General features: G+C 41.1%; 1 protein-coding gene across 6 annotated transcripts in view; it reads left to right on the forward strand.

The window, feature by feature from the left end:
• Positions 1–4,818: 4,818 nt before the first annotated feature.
• The window catches only part of LOC131104841 (plexin-A2-like), a 183,470-nt gene continuing 168,480 nt past the window's right edge, over positions 4,819–19,808 (forward strand). For all 6 annotated transcript variants that reach the window (XM_058052404.2, XM_058052407.2, XM_058052408.2 and 3 more), the window contains exon 1: positions 4,819–5,239. The gene's annotated coding sequence lies outside the window, so the exon portion shown is untranslated. The remainder of the gene's footprint in view (positions 5,240–19,808) is intronic.

Below are 19,808 nucleotides of genomic sequence, written 5' to 3' on the forward strand. Positions count from 1 at the left end.
TTTGTTGGCGGATTCCTGCAAGTTTTGTGTCCAGTGTCAGAGACACAGCAGCAAGCAGCATACCATGCATGCCATATGGTCATATGCAGGACATACCATGTCTTCATTGATGTAAAGTCAACCGGCAATTCCACCTTGCTGTCATATGACACCAGCATAGAAGCAAGCAGCCTATCATGCACTGTCTTGACTGATATAAAGCCGGCCAGCATCAACACTTTTCCATCATGTGACTCCATAATGCCTTTGCAGTATTAGTCGTTAACTATTAAGTATTATCAGAGAGGCATAGTCACAAGCGGCGTATAATGGTGACACTTACGCATTCCAGCAATATCAAAGTACGCCTGAGCACACATCACGCATGCGATGTGGTGTAAGGCAAGCCAGATTTCCTGCTGGAGGCTCCAGTCCTCCACATGCTTATCACCCGATTCATATAGCCTTCTGTGTGTGGGCATGTGAGCCTTCTTGTCGTCGTCTCTGTTCCCCGCAGGAGGAGGCGCTCACTTCCTCCCTTGCATATGTGGTTTCCTACATTGAACATTTTAGCATGAATAGACGTATTGCTTTGTCCTTGTGTGCATGTTTTAGAAAATTGCATCTGTCATTATTCTCAAACAACTGGTCTCGTCTACTTTGGAGCCGGCAGCAGTTTCCCTTGAGACATAGCACGCATGTATTCATAAATTTCATATGACGTTTAGGGGGACAAATCTGGAAAAACAAGTAAACCGTGTGTTTATTTCTTCAGTAAGATGTCAAAATATAGTTATTCGCTTGAATTCCTCAATGGAAAAAAAAACACACTGTTAACATTACAGTTTTGTTTTTTTATTTTGTGAAGAATGACTAATACCATGTTATTAATTAGTATTAAAAGGTCAGAGGTAAAAAAAAACCAAGGCAATAATTCCCACATCAACTACATTAATCTCTCACTTATCACAATTAATTGGCTCCAGTCCCGACCGTGAAGGATTCCTTATTGATAAATGGAAGATTTATGGAGTTGGAGCACAGAAAAATGATCAATGACCTTCTAAATAGCATTTTTAACATGAGCCTTCTAGACATGGCATAACACCCCTATAGTCACCTTCACACTGCTATTGCCCAATATAGTAGACATAATGCACAAAAATAAGAAATGCTTGAGTAGCTGAGTTGGGGCAAGGGGGGGGGGGGTGTCCAGAGTTGAGTTAATTGCAACAGTAGCCCGTGTTTTTATTCAGAATTTTTATTCGGGATTATAGTGCCTATTGTGAGATAATTTGTAATAAAATCCTGTTATTCTGGTGCCTGTGTGTCTCACTGAACAAGATTACTGACACGGAGTGACCAGTGTACAATACTACATATCATAATAGCATCTTTGAATGCATCTTCTGAATGCCTTATATTTTTATTTTACCTCATTTAGCCATTTTTATGCTTGACAATCCACCATTCTATGTTTTCTTCCTCGTGTTTTTTCCCTGTTTGCGGCCTTGAGTGGAAAAGGATTGGATGCTAACGCCACCTCTTTGCGAGCCCAGTAGACGTGCTTCATTGAAGACGAATCTAATAAGAGTGCATCTTGCTAGCCTGGAACCTGACAATCATCTTTGCTTGCTATTTCCGACTTTGTGCTCACTCAGCAAGAAGCCTGACGTCTCATCCGCTAACAGCGTTGCTCGCCGTGTAGCTTCACCGCACAAATCAGGTTAATCTTTCATTTCTCTCGCGCACAAAACACAAGCAAACCTGCTTTCCAACATCCGGTGCGTGCCGCCCCCTCTCCCTACCTTCAATAGGAATCGAGTTACCTTCCCATCAAGCAAATCACGTCATGTAGCAAACGGGGGGCCCGCCGTCTGGAAAAAAAAAGTTGCTATTTGATTACTGCCTGCCGTTGATGGACGGGGATCCATTTGAGAGGAATTCCAATATGGAACCGCTCCAGCTATCGACCCCCCCACGGTATTTGTAAGTGAGTGGTGTGCTTTTAGTGCATTGCTGCACTTAAACAAAACATTTTGCTCATCGCCCACAATCCTTGGACTCAACAATGTTGTATGTACATAACCGACAACAGTGGTCCAGCTGCTCGAGGACGTCTTTCCCAGTTTGGGTCCTTCCATCCTACACCATCTTCCACAAGATTGCCCGTTTGGAATTTTCACCAAACATGGACATGTTGGCTTGTCACGTTACTGGAATTAGGAGATCCCATCTGAGACGTTTTCTACACGGCACATTGGAGGGGGCGCCATTAGGAAGTCTTGCAATGGAACAATTGAGCTTCAGGTTGTGCAGGGGCGTCAAACGGCAGCCGGCTATGTGGGCTATGATGTTGCATGGGGCATCCCTTATGACTGAAGGCCCTCGTCTGTGTGGGAACAACAGGACAACACTGCACTTCACATGGGACTTCTTCAAAAATGCCAAAAATGGATGTCCTCCGTGAAGCCATCTCCACCACCCGGAGCAACGTTACCGCTGGCATCAAGCGTGCCCAAACTATTTTTGAGGTGATTAACAAGAATGAGACAGCTACTCATTACTGACTCCTTTTTGGAACATTTGATTTCATTTTAGGGATGTGTAGTTTGTTTTTTAGCTATGGTCTTAAGCCTTTGATCAGCTGACGAACAGCCTTTCATTTTAATGCTTGTTTGCAATAAATTGCTTTTTGGCTCACTGCCATTCCTTCATTATGGATTTTGAAGCTCTACTTCAAACTTCCCTAAGACCCGACATTGCAAAATGTACAAGATGTGTACAAGAGTATATGTTTAGAAGTACAAATATTTTATTCTGGTGCTTCCTTTTAATGCCACAAACCAGATGGAGCTGCCTGTGAGTGCTTTTAGATGGTGGTGGGGGGGGGGTCCGGGGGTCCCTCTTGACAGGAAGAGCGATACGTGTCAATGGCCAAAACTGTCTTCACTAGATTTGCCACTAGCGTATCCGTAGCAGTCTGATTAGCGACAAAGTGCCACTGATCCCTCCTGCTACATGTTCTTATTCTTTGGCAGACCAGGTGCTTTCCATGTGTTCATGAGTGAGGGCCAACAGGTGGCGCCAAATCTATTTGTGGTATTCCAAGACTGCAGTCATCCCTCGCTTATCACAGTTTTTCCAGACATGAATTCATAAATGACGGCTGTTTAGTGGTAGACTATGGTCTGTTATTAGTCAAAACATATTGAAATACAAGTTAGGTACTATTCTGGCCACTGGGTGGCAGAAATGAGACAAAACATTGAGACATCACCTTACCTTAACACTGCATGAAGTCATGATGTCCCACATGATAGAATGGAAAAACATTCTCCTCCCATTCCGTGTGGAAGTGGTATGTGGTATGTGTATTTGGCTTCTTGAGCTTGGAAGAAATAAATTTGAGGCTAACTGGTTAGTTCAGCAGCTCAGTGATGCATAATGTGTTGTAAATAATGAATAATAGGAGTGTAAAGGTGACTATAGGCGTGTTATTTCACGTGTACAGGGCTCTAATAATGGTAACAAACATATTTAGAAAGTCAAACATGTTTTCTATGCTTTAACTACAAAAATATTCCATTATTAAGATTGAATCCTATACCACTATTGATTCATTGCAGTTGGCTCTGGAATCAGTTAACCATTAATCAGTTAATTTTGTACTCATGCAGTAATCCACATAATCCACATAATCATGCCTGTACAACGGTTAAAAATCCTAAAGTGTGATACGGAGGGTTTATTGCATCGCTAATCGTGTTCCCATCATATTGTCATTTTGTGTTTTTTTTAAATTGCAGTAGTTAGACACCTAGATCATTTTGTTTTTATGTCACTTATCAATGGCGCTTCTTTTGCAGTTTTGGGGTTTGACTTTTTTTCCCAGTGGATAATTTCTTTGTACACTGGTCCTGACTGGTGTGCCACGTGTGCCACTACATGTTATTTGTTGACAAAGACAAAGTTCAAGTTCATATTTAGAAAGTCAAAAAGTCAAGTCAAAAGTTCAAGTATGTAAAATGAGTCATCGCCGAGCTCGACATAGGGGGAGTTCCCATGACGGCCTATAGATGGCAGTGTTCCTGCACAAACAACACTGGACTGCCGTCAGACTACATGATGTACTAACTATTCGTTCGTTCATTCATTTTAGATGTGTGGCCTGCCGCCCTGCAGCCATGTACTAACTTATCATACAAAAACTCATTATACACACACACACGTAAAAAAATGACAAAAAATGGGTGTTCACTTTAAAATAGCATAATTTTACCACTTTTATAGTTATTTATTGCCACGACCCAAAACAACGCAAATTTAATTGTATATAAAAGTCACGTACCGTGGCAGTCACATAATAATAATAATAATAATAATAATAATAATAATAATAATAATAATAATAATAATAATAATAATAATAATAATAATAATAATAATAATAATAATAATAATAATAATAATAATAATAATAATAATAATAATAATACGTGTGCAAATATTGTGCCCATTCAGTGTCAACCACACATACTGTTACTACTATTACTGTTACTACTACAAACAATTTTCACATTTATTTATACAACACTTATTTGACTTACTTAAATGCAAATGTACTTTTAAAATGCATTTTTCAGGCATCACCAAATCATTACAACAACACAGAAAGAAATGTGCTACTAATGTACACTTGATCCTTTCACTGAGTTTGGTTGGTGCACGTGAATGCCAATGCGCGTGTGTACGTGTGCGCGTGTGTACGTGTGTGTGAGGGAGAGAGAAAGAGAGAATGTGTTGCGCGCGCACCTCCCTCACGCTGCCGGTGATGATGATGACGATGAAGACGATGATGGAGCCGCGCGTCCGAGCGAGTCCGGCTCAGTGAGGCGCGCCGCGGCTCCGACGATGCCTGCACAGCAGCAGCGTCACCCGGGAAGACTTTTTCACCGCCGCCGCCATCATCACCATCGCCGCCACTGACGGAATTTGATCTTTTCCCACCACGACCTTGGCAAAGTTGCCACATTTTTCGGGGTTGGGTGGGGGTCATGAATGAATGTCGGTTAAAACAGGTGGGCGGACGGAAGCACGCATAGGAGACTTACCGGACCGAGCGACACTTTTTAAAAACATTTTTGGACCGGTGTGGATGCGACCTCTCCCGGCAAGATCAGGTCCCACGTCCCGGGCTGGAGGTGGCGGAGGAGGAGGATTATTGGCGAGGGAATAGCGGGACACTCGGGATGAGGAGGTGAGTGGAGTGTGCTTGAGCGGCTCCGCGGAACAACGTGTGAACGGTGCGCGGACACGATCGCGCACGACCCCATTGGCATCTTTACGTGCTGGTCGTTCGTTTCCTGGTGGAAGTTTCGCTGCAGGCAATGCATGCGATATTCTTTGTGCACCGTTTTGACACCATATGCCCTCCTAAAATGGTGTGGTTGACTTATCAAACCTCCATAAAGCCTGTATAGGGTGTATAGGTTGCTTGGCAACAAAGGCGTAAATAAAACTGCCATGATTGAATATGGATGACGACAACGTAGGCCAACTAGTGAGCAGCCGATTGTGGAAGTATGGAATCAGCCATCATCATCCAGCAACACGGCGTGGAAAAGGGTCACACAGGAGAGCCTCATCATGTCTATGCCAAATAGTGAGCTGCTTGTTGCCAGCAGTTGCCAGCAGTTCAGCACCCAGAAAACCATTGTTAACCTTAATTCAATACAAATGGGAAATGCTCAAAATAATACAATCAAAATGTTTATTTATTTCAAAAATATTTGGAAAATAAATAATAAAGTGGTACTCACTTATAATAAGTATCAATCTATATAAAGTCTGATTACTAGCTTGACACCACTTGCCAAATTGTGAGCTTCTGTAATTACTCAACGACAATTTAAAAAATGTATTTAGTCATTAATTTATTTTCTATCCCGCTTTTCCTCCCGCTGTGTGCTGGATCCATTCATATATGTATATATATATATATATATAATTAAATTTATATAAATATATAAATATTTATAATAAATAAAAATAAATAAATATATCAATTTAAAAAATATAAAAAATACACACATATATATATATATTTGTTAACTAAAAAAAGAATGAACTTAAAACAAAATGTAAAAATAAATACTAACAAAGTGGTGCCCAATTATGTTTGATATTACATGATAAAGGTGGTGATTATAAGCATGAACACTTCACTTCTTGTGGCAAACTGTTCAACAAATAATCCGCAAACTGTCATGACAAGCCTGTATAAAATTATATTCAAATATGTGTTTATGTCAAAATAATACAGATCAGGGTACTTGTCGTCAGTGGTAACCAATCATACTGTATAATACACACTGTAATACTGTATGTATTAGATACTACATACAGTAATGGGGTATGAGCGTGAACACTCGCTAAATAGTGAGCTGCTTCTTTTATTGTTCAACAATAACCAGCAAAATGTGTAGAATGTCATTATTAACCCCTACGGAATTGTATAAAACATTTTAAATGTCATAAAAAAGATAATACTGTCTTTAATCATGCTTTTTGTATTTTTTCCCATCCTTTATATAAATATTAATACACAAATTTAGCTTTCTCCACATATTTCATATTAAAATGTATTTGACTTTTGTAACCTTAACAAAAATCTCCTCTATCGACAAAGTGCTTGTTGGTGGGGGGGGGTCCATTTCTTTGATGTGTGCGTCCTGTGTGTCTTCTGCTGTGAACTGGCGCTGTTGGAAACGCTAGAGACGCTGCCTGGTTGCCGGCTCACCTTGCAGGTAACCATATATGGTTCCATCTTTGTTAAACGGATGAGTTCAAGTTAGGAAATCGTCCGGTCCGGCCTCATCTGTTCTATTCAGTGGAATCGGCCACAAATCTTTCGGCCGCAACGCCTCCCAAAGAAAATAAACCCCGTCTTCCCCCCCTCCAAATTGCCTGGCATTTGCATGAAAATAACGTTACATCTGCTCGGGCGGACGGCGAGCATATTAATCCTTCTGCCCCGTGCAATCAAACCCTCGTCTACGTTATAAGGGCGGCACATCAGTGTCATTACTTTAATGCCGGTTTAGTGGCAGCCAGCATCCACGGGGGTGCAAATTGCTGCGTTTTAGGAGAACAAACGGCCTCGCAGCGTTGGTCTGATTATGATGAGCTCGTTTGGTGCACGCTAATTAGCATGCATGTTATTAGGAGAAATCACACACGGAGACAGCGTGTTGTTTTACACAGCTCTGTGGGCAACGCTGGAGGTGATATTCCACAAAGCATCAACTTCTTTGAATACCTCGCGAAGCTTAGAAAGCGTCCTGTTTGGATTTGTTGTGGGGTGGATTCTTTTTAGGTGCTTTATTTTGAAAGTAGATCAGACAGTGAGATACTTCTAAAGTCATGCCGGATGGCTTTTCAAGTGCTGAGCTTGAAAACGTTTGTATAAATCATCTAGTCGCTACTTGGCAGTGACAAGTAAAGGTCGGAATTGAGTCAGGCTAAACCTGTTTGCTGCCTGAACGGGCTGCGGTAAACAATCAAACAAAGTTTGCAACGTTTGTATCAGGGATGTAGTCACTGTGTCTCCGGGCCAGGGAGTCATGATGGATCGTCAGCCTTGCTAGTTTGCTGCCTAAACAGGCTGTGGTAAAAGTCATGTCATGTTGTTGTCACTACTTGTCAGAAACCAGTAGAGGGGGAAATGAGTCAGGCCCAATGAGTTTGTGTGTTCAAGTGGCTGCGGTAAACAAGTGTGTATGAAATGTAAAGTTGGTTTGAGCTATCGTTTGTATAGAAGATGTCATTGTTATGTCTTGATGACATGGTGTCGTAATGAAGTCCTCACTAAACAGCAACCAGGGGAGTCAGGCTAAGTTTGTTTGTTGCCTAAACAGGCTGCGGCAAACATTGAAATACTCAATGACAATAGATGAAAACATTCTTATTGATGATGTTGAAGTCTTGAGGTCATGGAAACGTTATGCAGTCATCACTACTTGGCAGGAACCACTAGTGGGTGAAATTGAATCAGGCCCGACAAGTTTATTACCTAAAAGGCTGTGGAACGCATCCAGACACAAAGCAAAAGTGAAGGCATTGAAAGTTTGAGTTGAAAAATGTAATAACGTGTTTCTAAATGTTACAGCACCATAGTTTTGATCCAAACCCGACTAGTTTAGTGCCTCAACAGGCTGCAGCAAAGGTACACGCTCACAACAAACAATGCTGTCCTTAAAAGGGCTACAGTAAACATCCAAGTTCATCATTGGCAGGAGCCGGTAGAGGGTTAAACTGAATCAGACCCAACTAGGTTTTTGCCTAAATGGGCTGCTTGTAAATAGTATCATAGTTTTGTGCCAAGCCCGATTAGTTTGCCGCCTAAACGGGCTGTAAAGCTTGAATATCGCAAACATTGTCATTTTGCATTGAGAGCATAACAAAGTTGATCGAGCTAACGTTCATGTTGATGTTTAGCTACATTTTGAGGCCATGGAGTTGTAATGAAGTTCACTACTTGTCTTGTTTGCTGCATAAATAGGCTGCGGTACAAAGGTAACCACAAAGAAAATAGATAGTGGAATTTGGAATCCTAAAGACAGTGGAGTTACCAGGATGACCCCTTGTGCTATGATGTTAGCGTGATTACTTTGGCACCTCAAGTGCGTTTCATTTTCTCCATCACAAATGAGGACGTTTTTTTTTAGATGTCTACGCGTCATACTTCCTGTTCCTGTTGATGTTGGTTGATGTTGATGCCCTCATTAGCTCGGGTGTGACCTTCCCTGTTTGAAGTCCATCATCAAGCTACATAGTAGACAAAGTAAGTTCATTGTCTTGAGCTCATCATGATCATAACACACATCACGTCGTTGCTCCAGTGGGTGCTGCGTCAACCCCCAGAAGACAACCCCCCACATACTCAAACACCCCCACCCCCCTCCTCCAGGCATCCAGACTCTACAGTGTAGCTTGAGAGATTTTGACAAGTGGCTGCGCACAGAGGCAGAATCCTTGACCTATATCTTAATGAATGAATACTGCCAACGCATCCACTGCTATGTATTATACCCCCCCCACCCTCCCCGAACCTTCTCTTGCTCTCATCCAATAGCAACCCCAGCTCTCCCTTTCTACCCCAACTGTCTTTTCCCTGCGCACACACTTGTAAGATAATGCCGCTTTTGTTTCTCTCTGCCTCGCTCCGGTCTGAGAGGTTGATTTTACCCTCGCTCTCCACCGTCCAGCTGTCACAGCAACACACAGCCGACCTTCCCGCTCGTTTTTCTGCACATTCCTGTCCTGGTTTGTCCGGCCTGGAAGGGAAATCTTCCAACTCCTACGTCCGTTACTGACTGACAGAGAGTTAAAGCCATAGCTTTATTTTAAGATGTGTAGCAAAGCCTGTTTTGACTTTTTTTCATAAAGCTGTCAAGTGGTAGGAAGCTTAGATTTATTATAATGTGCATGTCAGTATTACAGTATATGGAAAATATAGCTTCTGATGGGAGTTAAATGGGGTCGAGTGGGTCCACAGGGTCTCACTGAATTTGACAATGAAAAAGTTATAGTTATATAAAAAGTTTGATATGACATATAATATGAAAAATGGGCCCCAGGGGTAAAATGTGTCCATATGCAAATCTCCGTCTCATCAATACATCAATACCAATAGAACAGCTTGTTGATATTTTAAAGATAGAATAGACATGGCCAAGTTGTATACAGTTAAAGTGTTGCATGCTATCTCAAACACTGTACATGCTACACACACACTAGTGGTGGTACTAGCTTGTAGCCACAGCCTCTTCCACCAGCCTCTCTGACCACCACTAAACATTCGTACATCGATGTGGGGGCACTGGAGACGAGGTGGAGGGAGCAAGGATAGAACGGCCGACCTTCCCCCTCTGCCTCCTGAGCCACTGCCGCCATATAAAGGCATTCATGGAGCCTCAGCTTACAAAGAGTGGTCCGTATTACACAATATGTTTTGTTGACGCCTGGGGTGGGGGGGCGTTGGTTCCATCGCTGTGGTGTCTCGCTCTTTATGTTCTCAGTCATGGGCCGCTCTAAATTTCAGCCCAAAACGCAGCCATTGTAGTGAAGTGTGTGATTCCAGCTTCCTGCACATCAGCATCTTCGCGTGGAAAAAAGCCAATTAATAATCAATCATCAATTAGCTGGTTTCACAGGGCGGTGTGCTTGTTTTGTTTGAGGCAACTTGACAAGAAGTGAGCAACAAGAAAAGCGAGGGGTGTGTGTGTGTGTGTGTGAGTGTGTGTGTAGTGTTTGATGCCATGGGGCAGCTGTCAGGAACAGATGATTGTGTGTGTGTGTTAAGTGTGCATGGCTGCTTGTGTTCATTTAGATTTACATTTGTTTGACTGAGCGACACATGTGTCTTTTGTGCACATGTGTTGCGTGTCCACGAAGAAGCAACACCCACACCGCCCCCCGTTGATGACGGCAGCCACTATAGCCTCTTGTTGTTGCCATGGCGACCACATCAGCCGGTGCGCTCAGGTCAGCGGCATCCCAAGGCCATGTAGATAGCCACATTAAAACATCGTTAGAACATTTTTTTTAGTAATCGTGTAAAAGTTGGTGTTTCTTCCACACGGGTGAATGAATGATGAATCATAACGAGTCCAGACCTCAGGTGATTCATGGTGACCAGAAGAATGACTCCTCTCCTGGGATAAATGTTGTGTTTATCCTGTAATGCATGACTCCCAGCACTCTGCTCTTTTTCAGTGATAGCACCTTACAGATGCATTCAACTTGGCATTAATTTGCACTTTGATGTATTTACTTCAGCTCTCATAGCCTTCAAACTAACGTTCAAGGTTAGCATTAAGATATCAGTTGATTTGAATGCTATCACACCTGAACTATTGGACAAAACTAGCATACAGTATGAGGCTAGCTTTAGTTGCGACTAGTTTTTCCAATGTTCAGCATACCATTTATACCCATCTCAATCTTATTCTAATTTCTGAACTAATTTATCCATGTTAAACCAAGAAACCGGTTGTTTTTAAATGATATTGCATGCAAATGTACAAAAGTATGAGCCAGAACTGGCATATGAGGTGAACTTTAGCTGTAGCTAGACCTTTCAATGTTCACCATACTACTTATACCCTATTCACCCACTTTGTGAGGGGTAACTTGTCCATGTAAACAAAATAAACGGTTGTTTTTAAATGATATTGCATTTAAATGCACAAAAGTATTCGTCTTAACTGGCATATGAGGCTAGCTTTAGCTGTAGCTAGCTTTTAAAATGGTCACCACACTATTTATATCCTTTTCATCCATCTTATTTATCTTTCCCAGGTGTTTTTAAATGATATTGCATGAAAAATATACAAAACTCTTTGCTAGTACAGGCATATGACGCTAGCTTTAGCTGTAGCTAGACCTTTCAATGTTCACCATACTATTTACGTATACTCTATTCACCCACTTTCTGAGGGGTAATTTGTCCATGTAAAAAAACCCAAAACAAAACGGTATTTAAATGATATTGCAAGCAAATGTACAAAAGTATTAGGCATAACCGGCATATGAGGCTATCTTTAGCTGAAGCTAGACCGCACAATGTTTGCCATACCATTTATATCCTTTTTACCCATCTTATTTCACTTTTATTTTAAACCAAGAAATCGATTGTTTTTAAATTATATCACATCTGAAATGTACAAAACTGTTAGGCAGAACTCACCTATGAGGCTAGCTTTAGCTGTAGCAAGCTCTTAAAATGTTCACCATATCATTTATATCCAATTCACTGATATTATTTCTAATGTTGAGGTTATTTGTCCACGTTAAATTGGATATGATTCATATATTAATGACTACTGTAAATTAATAAATCACATAATTCAGATGCTGAACTATTAGCTTGCAGTAGCTTAGCAGACTAGCTTCAGCATTAGCTCACTTTTAAGATGCAAACGTTCAAGACCTGCTTGGGATTGCAGGAATTATTTTTCTTTCTAAGCAAGAAGGCTGTTGATTTTTGATGATGATGCATCTAAACACAAAACTGGTCATAGAAACCTGGTTGTGAAACTTGGATTAGCGTTAGCTCACCCTTAACTGTCATAGCCCGCCAAAATGTCAGAATTTAAGGGATGTGTATTATAACACAATACAATACAATACAATAACACACGAGAGGAGGCGGAACACACAGCCTTAGTTAAGGACTGAGCGCTGAGGCTGAGTGGTTTTGTTAGACGGCGGTTTGAACCCTGAGCATTTGTGCTACTTTAAAGCTGAAAAAACTTTCCAGACTATTGTTCCAATTCCGAATTGTACGACATGACAGACGTTTGACACTAGTCTGTGCTAGCAACAATTCTCAGCCAATTTTCCTCAAATGCTCATTGATTTATTGTCTGTGTCAGAGCCCTTTGGAATTGGAATAAGTCATTACAAATCTACCAATCAGTGATGGCTTGGCTAGCAAACGCGCTTAAATGGCCGAGGCGTATGTAGGATCTCACGCTGTATCCAATCCGAGGCTTCACGGCTCGTCTTCGCTCTCATTTTCACAGGCCAGCGGCTCTCCGGGTCGCTCCACTGCCCGCTCCGTTCCCCGCTACGGCTGCAGACATAACAGCACCATCCATATTCTTTAGGCCCGGATGTCTGCCAGTGTTGTGCATCTGTCTCCGAGCGTTCCCCTCGACGCAACATCTTGATCTAGTGGCCCTCGAAGAGAGACTTCAAGAAACCCTGTCACTGGCGTAATCACACACATAATAAGATGCTCTTGGGAAGGAAAAAACAACTCCAGTGCTGTTCTGTGCTCCTGTTTCAATGCCATTTTGCCTCAATTCAACAAACAATACTCCTGCTGTTGTAGTTTATTCGTTTATACGGGATGCATTACCGGACAGTGCATTCGTTCAAAGGGGACCGACAAAATTGAGTAAACATGATCCATGCTAGAACCTGGTTGGGGAACATTTGGACTGACGGAAAGAGGATAGAGTGAGAAATCACTCACAACAGCAGCCCAAACATTGCCCGCTTGTGTTTGTTTGAGATGCATAGACAAGGATTGAAAATAATGGAAAGCAATAACAGAAAACAGAAACGATAACAAATTTTGCTGGTTGATGATTGTTCTATTAACTATCACCGATATTTGATAATTTCATCCTTTTTTTTACTTTTTAAACTAAAGATCATTCAGAGATCATTGTGTCAAGTCACCAGCTCACGCACCATTTCGAGTTGTGGTGTCAAAACAACTACACACAGCGACGCAATCGGTAGATAAAACAGACAAGACACTACCAACGTACAATGCAGAATATTAACCGAATAGGTGAGCTGTAACCATGTACTTCCCAGCCATTTACAAAAAACACAAAAACACTTCAATAAAACCTACACACACACACAGTTATGTAGTGTACTGTTAAACTGTTATGGGGGGTCCTATTAGAGCTGTGTAAAATAACAGAGCATAGACCATCTACCAGCATAGACCATCTACCAGCATAGACCATAGACCAGCATACAGTATGTTGTTTTCATGCTGGTATGCTCAGCATGAAAACCCAATGTATGCTGGTCTATGCTGGTAGCTGGTCTCCAGACCAGCAATATCGGACATCCCTAAGAATGAGAGAACACAACGGACAACAGACGGAAACCGGTGAGCGATTGACAATTAACAAAAATATACAAGGATTAGGGAAGTACTAGCAACTAGTAGCATCAACAAGAATGACCTTTATAGATGAAATTCCTAGTGTAGGCATTTTCTCCTACATGGCCGCAGTTTCTGTTTCTTTCCTTCCTTCCCCCCTGGTGCTAAGTTTGATCAAAGACTAATCTCCACAAGTAAGATGATTCAAATTAGCATCTGTTTCATTGTTAAGCTGGGACCAGATCCCACGGTGTGCCAGAAATACCCACAAACCAGAGAGAGGCAAGGCTTTCAATAACAATCCTCATACTACTACTGCTCATAAAAATAATAATAATAATAATAAGGCAAGTCAATGATGGAAAACTACATGCCCACACATGGTTGCTATTAAAAGGCAGTCAGAAGGCTTTTAAGTCGCAACGATCGACCGCACTCCGATGATCTGTGCAAGCGAGCTACGTAACTGTGACTCTCCATGATGAAAAGAAGTTGGGTGTACGGACACAGTCAGCATAAAGGAAACATTTCAGGTTACTTTGAGCAGCGGCGCCAAACAAAACAACATCCCGCTGCTCCATTTAAAAGCACATCAGCAGCAGCAGCATGTAGACGTTCAGTACCATAATAATGATAATAATAATAATGCATACAAAGAGAAAAAAAAGTGCAATAACAGGAAGGAGGCAGACGATAAAAATCGACTGTTTGCTTGCCTGGAGAAAATGTAAGCTAGTGGAAAAAAGGCCCATTCAGCATTTCATCAGTTCCACAAACAGGAGCAGCTGGGGCGTCCAAACATGCTGAAGTGGGCTAATTGGGACACTTGGAGGCTCTTTCACTCTGGGTGGGAGTCAGCCGGGAAGTTAACTACCACGCCCCACCCACTATTCTACACAACAACAACTGAAGAGAGGGACAAATAATCAGCAATTAGATTTTTGTTTGTGTTCCGTTTCTGCTGTTTTTCTGCTTAATTTTGTGAATGCAAGCAGGATGTCAATTGGGCTAGTTCTACCAAATGATTGCAAAAGTTAAGTCAAGGAATCCCGCAAGTGTTTGTACCAGAGCTATTGTTATTCACTCACCATACTTGAACCATTTAGCTCCACTTTACGAACATTTGTTCCACTTCAGAGGCGTATTTTTCCAGAAAATGCTCCTAGATCATACTGATTTGGAGTACATTATTAAAAAATATATATTTGCAGCGACACTATGAAGCCTATTGTTCGTCGCCCTGAATGAAACATTTTCAAGCATAAAAATGTCTAAATGATTGAACTAAATGAACTTAAATACAAATAACTGTGAATACAGTACTGTAGTCTACATTGGCCATGAGGTGTCATGTTTGTAAAGCCACTTAAAGCCGCAAGGAAGTATGCTGAAAGTACAGAAATAAACAAGGAACTTCTAACATGTGAGCTGTTGTCTTAAAAATGTCTCATATGTCCTATTTTCTCTGATTATATCAACTATATTGGGAAATATACATGTAAAGGTTACTGTAGGGGTGTTATGTCATGTCTGGAGGGCTCTAATACTGTTAAAACCTGTATATAAATGATTGTAAACATGCCATCCCTACAGAAATATTCAATTTGCGATATCCTCTTTTGTGATAATTCACTTATTGTGGTCGGGAACCAATTAAAGGCCATAAATGAGGAACGACTGATCGTTTCCATGATAAGCAGATTTCCGCGAAGCAGGATTTCTTATTTATGATTGGAATATTTTAAGTTTTCACGACCTACTAAATATGTTTTTTTTAACATTACCAGAGACATTTAGACATGAAATAAGTCCTTTATGGTCACCCTGGTTTAAGTGTGGTACCGAGCTTTAGCATCATTAAGGGGGGTTAAACTGAGGAATAGACAACAAAAAGCAATAACAGACGGCAACAACAGCAACAAGTGCTCTTTATAACTTGTTTTAAGAGGGGACAAACGGTGAAAAGAGCAAAAAGAAATAACAACAACAAGAAAAAGTGCTAGCTTTAGCATGGTTAAAGGAGGCACAAATAGAGACGATGACGGACAAAGTAACAACTAGTGACATTTCATAGACCCAGAAAGTACGAGTTTTAGCCTGGTTTAAGAGGGGACAGATGGGGAATCACAAAGAAAAGCGAAATCAGGAAATATTTCTTTAGTTTTGGAACAGAGTACCAGAGTATCAAGGCTCAAGAAGGGACAGTCAGACAGAATATGAAAAAACAATAAGAGCAATATAATACCGTGGTAAAGTGGGGAGGGACCAAGTGTTGCTGTGCCCTAAACGTCTTTATGGCCAACATTGGGAAAGCAGCTATCAACGTTATTTGTCAGTGAAAGGCTGGCAAAAAGGGAATTCCATGGAATGAAAGTCAAAGCGGGCCGTGTTCAAGAGAAGTGTTTTTCTTTCTGGCACACGACTGTGAGAGTGGTTCCGCCTTCCTTCATGTTCCTTTCCAGCTTCCTCTCCACTTCCTGTCTGACTCAGTGTCGCATTCCCAGAACGCCCGTTTTTTCCGACCGAGCTTTGAGCGCTGCACTTCGGCACATTGTCAGCAGGGCCGCTTACAGGCCAGCTCAGAGGACGTTCATGAACGACAAGCATGGAACCAAACTAGCACCCGTAGGAACCCGGATATAAGGGGACTTGACTGTGGAACTGGTGTATGGTCTCTGTGTCCTGCTGGATGCTAGCTGGCTTGGACACGTATGTCCCTTCCGGGCCTGACTGCAGTGTGTGTGTGTATGTGTGTGTGTGTATGTGTGTGTGTATGTGTGTGTGTGTGGGCCGCACAGGATGGAGTTCTGGCCAGAAGTGAATGGAAAATCAGCACAGACTGCTTTCCTTTCCTCATGAGTGGCGAGCGCGAGGGACGGCGCAAATGTTTGTGCGGCGTAAATAGGTCCTGATGCTGCATCCGAGGAAAAGCGATGATGGCTGCAGACTGGTGTACAGCAAGGGTGTCCAAAGTGTGGGCTGGGGGCCCATTTGTGGACTGCGGAACATCCTAAAAATAGAATTTCACAAGAAAATTGAAAAAAACAACAGCAGAAATTGATTTCTATAAGTCAAAATATTAAGGAAAAAAAGTTGCAATCTAACAGGAAAAAGTTGGATTTTCACAAAAAAGGTTAAATTTCCTGAGAATAAAACTGGCAATATTATGAGGAAAGATACTTTCATTTTAGTAGCATAAGGATGCGGCCACACAGCAAGGGCCTCGAGTTCGATTCCACCCTCGGCCATCTCTGTGTGGAGTTTGCATGTTCTCCCCGTGCATGCGTGGGTTTTCTCCGGGTACTCCGGTTTCCTCCCCCATTCCAAAAACATGCTAGGTTAATTGGCCACTCCAAATTGTCCATAGGTATGAATGTGGGTGGGAATGGTTGTTTGTCTATATGTGCCCTGTGATTGGCTGGCCACCAGTCCAGGGTGGACCCCACCTCTCGTTCAAAGACAGCTGGGATAGGCTCCAGCACCCCTGCGACCCTCGTGAGGACAAGCGGTAGAAAATGAATGAATGTTTTATTCTGTTTAGTCTTACTATTAACAGAAACAAATTAAACATATGTTATCCAAATCAAGTTGAACTATGATGGCAATAAAGTCATAATATGAGTCATGATAGAAAATTTCACTAGAAAGAAGTGGAAATAGTTGGCAAATTAAAAAAAAAACAGCAGAAGTGGAAAAAAGAGCTGTAATTTGACAATAGTAAAGCCAACATATTACGAGAAAAAAATGACAAATATAAATATAAACAAATATAAACTTGTGATATTATGAGGAAAAAATAATGTCATTTTATTTTAAAGACATAATATTTTTAAAAAATTAAGGGATGAAAAGTTATAATGATACATAAAATGCAATTGTTGGGAATAAAGTCATAAAATTATGAGAAGAAGAAATACAAGAAAAAAATAAAAATAATTAGTAGGAATGGGAAAAAAGAGCTGCCATTGTATGTTTTTTTAATTTAAATATATTTTAGTTGCATAGAGTTGAAATATAAGTTGTGATATGAGAAACAAGCAAAACACACTTTGTGGAAATTAGGTTGGAGAAAAATGTAAAGTCCAAATATTACAGGAATAAGGTCATAATATGATACAAAGGAAATGCACAAAGAAGAACAAAGAGCGAAGTTCATATTAATAATATACTGTTATACTGTTACTGTTAAGTTGCACCCTTTGATATTTCATTATGTAGCCCTTGCTGGTAAGAGGTTGGACAACCTTGGTGTAAATATAATATATATATAATATATATATAAATATAATATATATGTAAATATAAAGATTGTCCCTCCTCGGCCATGCTTTGTGTCTCCCTGTGAGCAAAGCATCCGCTTTCCTCAAGCGCCCGCTGCTTTAATGCGACGCATCCGAGGGGGAAGATTGGCCTAAGTAACTAGACGCCAACTCCATTTGCAGCGCCCTGATCAAATTAGAGCCAGTGTGTTTGGCTGCGAGGTGGGAAAGGGGAACAGACGGAGCGCTGCCGGTTCTACCGCTGCGTGTCGGAACACGAGTTTCCTGCTTCCTGTTATTTGCACTCAAAACACACAATATGCTTTATTAACTCCTCTGTGTTCTAGGAGCATGTTGGATAAAGCAAACTTCAACTGATCTTCGCTCCATAATGCTGGGCTTCCTACATATGACACGTCATGTTTTGGCACAACTGCACAACACAGCAGCAGCAGAACCAATGTTGGTGCAGTGGGATTCCTCAGTGGGATTCCTCAGGCCTGACCTCGGACCCCATAAAGGGGTTTCACATAAAAAAACAAAAACAAAAACATCCAACTCTGAACTAGAGAAGAGCACGTTTAGGTTTGAATGCCAGAGACTCCAAAAATCCCAAACAGGATAAGATAGTGCTGTTTGTCAGGGACTACTGGTTGAACTTTGACCCTTGAGCTCCACAGAGTCACACACTCACACTCAAATTTGTGTTTGTTAACCTGGATAGTCGTTTGAAAAATGTATTTAATTTTTTTAATTATAATAATATGTAGTACTGTGTATGTTAGCATGCTAACTCCTAGCATGTTAACATTCCAAGCATGCTAAAATTAACATGTTAGTTTTTGCTATTTTCAAAGGTAAAGTTACATAGACAGTATTTTCATATTGGGTAAGCATGCTAACAGTTAGCATCGTCAGTATTCTAATGTTACCAGTTAGCATTTAAGCCATTTTCAAAGGTATAAATCTATACAAAGACTAAGCGCTATTATGCTAGGTGTTAGCATGCTAACAGCTAATCCTTTTTATATTTGTGTATGAATCCACACAAAGAATAAGTGCCATTATGCTAGCTGTTATCATGCTAACAGTTAGCATGTTGGCATTGTTAAAATGCTAATGTTAACATGTTACCATTTAAGTTGTTTTCATAGGTATACATTTATGATAAGACTAAGCACTATTATGCTAAGGGTTGGCATGCTGTGGGCTTGTATGTTGCATTGCTAGAATTAGAATTATTTTCAAAAGTATACACTTACATTGACATTGTCTCTATGTTAGATGTTAACATGCTAACCATGTGTAAGCTGTGTGTAAGTATACTAACAATTAGCATGTTAGCATTTTATCCATTTTCTCAGGTATTACCTTAGATAGACACTGAGCACTATCATAGTACGTGTTAGCATGCAAAGAGTTAGCATGCTAGCCACAACATTTACATGCAGTTTCTCCCAAAAATTGCACATTCTATTTTAGTTGACATTGTTTTTTTCCCCCATCAGACCAATTAGACGGCAAACCATTCATGTAAACTTTACATTGTATGACAAAACATTTGGCTAAACCGTTTCTCTTTCCTGTGCCACCTCCAATTCCCATGCTTGGTTGGCATAATTATTAGCGCCAACCAACCCCCCAAACCACCCGTCCCTCCCCAGCCGTGCTGTTAATGAAATTGGCAACTAATTGACTTTATCATGTCTGTGTTGCATCACCGCATGGTTACATCACTTGAAAGCACATCCCGCTTGGGGGTACTTTTTTGTGGGCTTTCCCTCCGTGGTTCCAATAGCATGATCATACGATCAGACCCTTCGATGTGGCTGAAAAGGAATGAAGGGATTACTTTGATTGACATGATCCCGCAC

Source organism: Doryrhamphus excisus, linkage group LG15 (assembly GCF_037039965.1).
Source record: "Doryrhamphus excisus strain RoL-2023G ecotype Guam linkage group LG15, RoL_Dexc_Guam_v1.1, whole genome shotgun sequence".
In the NCBI taxonomy this organism is placed as follows: Eukaryota; Metazoa; Chordata; class Actinopteri; order Syngnathiformes; family Syngnathidae; genus Doryrhamphus; species Doryrhamphus excisus.